This window comes from Ochotona curzoniae, unplaced genomic scaffold (genome assembly GCF_017591425.1).
Source record: "Ochotona curzoniae isolate NIBS_2020 unplaced genomic scaffold, NIBS_Ocur_1.0 patch153, whole genome shotgun sequence".
Lineage (NCBI taxonomy): Eukaryota > Metazoa > Chordata > Mammalia > Lagomorpha > Ochotonidae > Ochotona > Ochotona curzoniae.
The window spans coordinates 493,178-498,811 of record NW_024466699.1 but is presented as its reverse complement, the minus strand read 5'-3'; the positions used below and the strand labels follow the sequence as shown (position 1 = coordinate 498,811).

The window sequence follows — 5,634 nt, the reverse complement described above, 5'->3', positions numbered from 1 at the left end:
AATATGAATTTTATATTTGGACTTAATGTATTGAAGTAAGTTTTTTTTATATATACCCAGTTTACTGAGAGTTTTTGTTATGAAAGAATGTTGAATTTTGTGTCATTACTTGGCATTGTGTGTTTTGTTTTTCAATGCTAAATGTGGCAGATAGCATTGATTGATTTGCACATCAAGACAGTTAATTCTGAAAGATATTGAGATGATTAGGGTATTCAAGCACATTTATAATATGAATCTACCTATGTAAGGTCCAAAAATAGCCAAAAATTATGCTGTTAGAAAACCAAAATCATGATCATGTTTTGGGGGCAAGAGCAGCAATTAGAGGAAACATAAAGATATACTTGGGATACTAAAACACGTTGTTTTACATGTCCTAGGTGTGGTTATAATATGTAGTAACTCTGAAAACTGCCAGAAAATCAGAGCAAACCAGGAAATGAGAGAGGGAGAGGGAAAATCTGGCACTGGTTCACTCAAAACATGGCCCAAACAGCCAAGAGCCAGAAACTCCATATGGATCTCTCACCTGAACTGGCAGGTGCCCATCCACTTGAGCCATCATCTGCATCATCTACTGCCTGCTCTAAGGCATGAGCTAAAATCTTGACAGGAAACAAAGCTACTGGGACTTGAGCTGACTTCCAGTGCAGAGTGTGGATGTCTAAAGTGACAACGCAAACCGCTGTGCCACAGTGTCAGCTCCTGTGTCAAGTTGTGATTAATTCATTGTATTGCAAGATTTTATAGTTTGGTGCTAACTTCAGCAGCATATATACTAAAATTAGAATAGTACAGAAACTAGCATGGCCTCTGTGCAAGGATGACATGCAAATTGTAAACATTTTTTGGTTTGGATTTTTTTCATTTGGTTGTAAATGCATATAATGATATATTTGCTAATCTGGAACCTTAAATATTTGTTTTAAAATGCTCATAATATCTACAGACCGCCAGTAAAACTATGATGTGAAAATCATATATATATATATATATATATGTATCTGAGGCAATATGAAAGTGATGGCATTTTAGTACCTTCACTTCTGAGTTCAGATTTCTGCTACTGTGCACCCTGTCTCACCTGATTCCTGCCTCCTCGTTTTAGCCTTGTCCATCCATTTTTATTCAGTGTATTTGGAAGAATGAGCAGATGGATGGCAGTTCTCCCTTTTTCTCAGATGCACTAAAACCAATTTGTAAAATCTGTTTTTGAGCTTCCAGTTTTCATTTTTTTATTGTTGTAGATTTTAATCCTTAAAATGCAGTTGTTATTTATCATGATAGAGTTTTATGGGTACAGGGGCATTCCCTTCCCTCCTTTTACTTTCTTCCTGTTTTCCAGCCCCATGCCTGGCTATTATCCCCCAAATGGTTACAGTGGTATAGTCCCTTAGTAACAGTTACGAGATTAACTTTGTGTTATTTAAATGTATCACGACATGCGATATATGTTTTTAAGATCATACATTAATTAGTATTCAACTATGATATAAGAAAGTTTTACATATTAAGTTGAGTACATTAGAAAGAGTTTCATGGTATTATATAGCCAGTTTTAATTATTGTATATGACTTAATTTCCCTTTCAGATGTAGGCAAGGGAGCAGCTCCAAAGGGAAGCTTAGGCCACAGAACAATCTTTGCATCCCTGTCTGTTCTGCCCAAAATAACCCACCCCACCTCCCCATTTACCATGCAGCAGAAAATGGCAGCTTCCCCCACATCAGCGCTCAGAAGCACTCCCTCCCACAGCCAACATGGTGGCTAACTGCATCCCCACAATAAGCTTTGGCTCATTTTAATGTGAGTAAATAACTATCATACTGACAGAACCATCCCATCCCACACCCAATGCCATGGCACTTGCCAGTTTTCAAAACTGATTTTAAAAAATGGGATGTACTCAAGCTTTGCTCTCAGATCTACTCTCGGGATGATTCAGTTACAGCCCACCCCACATACTCCTGCTATGTGTTACCTAACCTCATTGAGTGCAGCCGTCTTCTGAGCATGGCCACATCCACTCCTGAGCACTTGCTTTTGCTTTGCGTGGCAATAACTCTTGCTTCTCTGCTGGCCGTATTTGTGTCTTATCCTTGAATTCTTTATTGTGTTAGAGACAAGAACCTAAATCCAGCCACTCCACTATACTTTCATTAGCTAGTAACTCTATGTTATATCTTCTTAATTCAGTAAATGATTACTCTTTGTAACATTTGTTGTCTTTAAATAAGGTGTCTAGCTCAATGTTCTGTGGCAAAAGTAATCATACTGCAGCGTCTAAAAGCTCAGATACAAACTGTCATGGGAAACGTCTGTAATTTGTTTTCGTGACTACATCATTCTCATTCCTAAAATTTGACACACATGCTATAGTTGTCTTTTCATTGTACACAGTAATAATATATGAAAACATATAATTGCAAACATTTTTGTTAATATATGCATATGCTAAATCATTTATTACAAATTACAATGGAGTAATTAAACTTCATGCAACCTGTATAAATAAGAATATCATTATTCCTGGAGAAACCTACAAGTCATTTTATCAACCACCGAAATTGTTTAAATGACACTCCTCTCCAGTACGACACTGTGTAATGAAGTTTGAAGAACTTAACACAATAGATGAATCCTTCCTTCCTTTTGTCTTCTTTCATTTTTGCTTCCCCTAATACCACCATTAAAACCACTTAAAGAATGATGAGAAAGAATGACACAGGAAATGAAGAAATGTCCAGACAAGGTAATATTTCAAAGAAAAATTGCACCATGTAAAGTTACTTTTTCACTGACAGAGTAAGAAAACTTAGTAATACAAAGAATACAGTGAGGATTTAAAAGGAATTTGATAAATAGATACAATAAAAAAAAATAAATGACCACAATGGTCTGACTTGTTCCGTTATGAGCTTCTGAGAAGCATTTAATCTCAATGAAGCTTGCTGATTTTTTTTTTTTTTTTTTGCTGCCTTTGGTCAAATTCTCGTGCAATTTAACTTTCCTTCAAACACAACTGGTGTAAGTGAGCAAGAATGCAAAATTAGTAATTTAATAGTTTTCTAGAAACACACACACATACACAGGTAAACAGTTTGCATTCTCCTGCCTTTAATACAAGGGTTTCATCCTTTCATCATTTTCTGATATTTTTAAGTCTCTTCTATTCTAGTAATGAGTGAGCAGAATAACCATTAGTTGTGAAATAAACTGCATTATATTTCTTTTACCTATTGTGATATCTTGATTAAATTTCTTGCTCTTTAAAATATTTTCCTTTATAGGAGACTAATTGAAGGTAGTATTTGTGAATATATTTCAGAAGCTGAATAATGCAATATTAAATATTCAAGGGCAGATGCTTTTAAATCTCCTTATATTGACAATTCTTTGAAAAAGTGATTTTTTTTTACTGAGTCTAAATTTGCCAGTGTTTGATTAAAAAACTACAAAATTGTACAAAGTAAACATTTATCCCTACTACAGTACCTTACATACAATGTGTGATCAATAAATATATTTGCTACATTTAATTTTAAAGATACATATGGCATCCCTCTTTGCCTATTTTAGATTTCTATATTAAAGTTTTCTGGATTAAATAATTTCATTTGAAAGTTTTAAAACATTTAAACTTTTCATATTCATCACTAGGTCTTTAAATATACTGCATTATGTATTCAGCTAAAGTTCAGTGAGAATTTTATACATTATAGGTTTTGTTCAAGGTCAGTGTATTCAATGTGGATTAGAATGACAGTCAAGAATAATCCCAAACCTCCAAAGACAAATAGATTATTTCAAGGTACAATATTGCTGGGACTATGAACAATACTATTGTTATATTAGCAACATATTAGCAATTTTATTATAATATGTATATTATTTATATATATATATTTTTTATTTATATATATTTATTTATTTATATATATTTTTATTTATATATATTTTTTATTATTTTATGTTATTTACAATTTTATTATAATTGTATATATGTTACATACAAATATATAAGTGTATATTATTTATTATGTTATAACAATAACAACATATTAACAATATTATTGCTTATTAGCAGTAGTATTGTTAAGTAGAAACAGTTTGATATTTAATGAACATGTGTATCTGTTTTCAATGTGCAACAGTCACTGTTCCTCAGTCCCAGGAGTCTATGTGAGTGAGCATTGTGCTAGCTGTTGAACAGATCTTGGGGTCAATAGTAATAGAGATTTCAAAGAAATTATTCTCAAATCTATTATATCTTAATAATGCTATTATTTAAATATACATAGAAGACTTTGAATTCAATAATCAGAAATATATAGCCCAGTTACAAATGGGCAAAAGATCTGAAAGTATGCCTTTCCCAAGAAGACGACAAACAAATGAAAGTGCTTGACATCTGATGCTATTAGGACATTTCCGGTTGAAACAATAACGAGATGATTCTGTACATACATCAGGACAGCTGAAAATCCAAACAAGGGCAAAACTCAAAAAATCCAGCAAGGATGCACAGCAACATTTATTTAAAGTCAGTAGGAACAAAAATGGAATCATCATTTTGGAAGACATTCTAGCAGCTCTTAAATGGCTGAATCAATGACGTTTTGATATCTGTAGGATACAGTGAACATGAAAACATCTATAAATGCTGAAAACACAGTGGTCCAAATCAACAACTATTTTTGCAAAGCACATTCAACAATAGCAAACTTCTGGGTGAAAGATTCTTCACTGTTTATAAACCATATTTTACTGTGTGTGTGTGCATGTGTGCGTGTGTGCATGTGTGGTCGCACACATTTAAAACAGCAATACAGTTTATGGAAAGCTATCACAGGGAAGCCTGTCTCCTACTGTGGCTTTGAGAAAGTGTGTCCAAGAGAGGGATGCTCAAAGTGAGATTTGAGGGACATATGTGAGATATTATAAGAAAACGGTGTCCAAGCATAGAAAATGCCATGGAGAGTACTTCCGAAAGGACAAATGCATGGGAAAGAAAAGTGACAGACAGAGGCACAGTGTGAATAGCCAAGGAAATGGAGAGAGTGCAGAACCAGAGATACAGGACCATGGAATCTGTAAGTTGCCGGAGGCTAGCTCCAGCTGAGTTTGGAACTCAAGACGGATGTGTGAAATAGGCGTAGAGAGAGAAGAAACAGACCACTCCAATTTTAAGATCATAACAGACAATGCAAGAAAGCTGTCCTTTTATTTACACGGAAGCAGTCACAAATTCTTGCACAGACCTTTTAGGTCATGGTGTTGCATCCACTTGACCACCCCGAACAGTACAATTACAAAGTTTTCTTTAGGGACAGTTTGACATAGCTTCAAGGGGGGCACAATTTACAACAGCTTGAGAGATGAATGAGGAAGGATTGTGCATTCCTTGCTTACCTCGGCTTGCCAGCCCCTGCCTGCTCTCCTCAGGTCTGGGCTCTGACCTTGGCACCGCCTGTGACAACCAGACCCCTACCTTGAATTATCTATGTGTTAATAAGTCTTAGTTTATGGGGATTGGGACCATTGGCACTAGTTGGCCATTAGGCCTGCAAGTTCACACAGTTTGTTAGCTAAGCAAGTAAAGCAGGAGTTATAAAGGCAAAAAGAATTGCA

At 34.9% G+C, this 5,634-nt stretch overlaps 1 non-coding gene across 1 annotated transcript; it reads left to right on the top strand.

The window, feature by feature from the left end:
- Window positions 1–757: 757 nt before the first annotated feature.
- Window positions 758–868, top strand: LOC121166507. The gene has a single exon (XR_005885425.1). It is a non-coding gene; the product is annotated as a U6 spliceosomal RNA (small nuclear RNA).
- The last annotated feature ends 4,766 nt before the right edge of the window (window positions 869–5,634 follow it).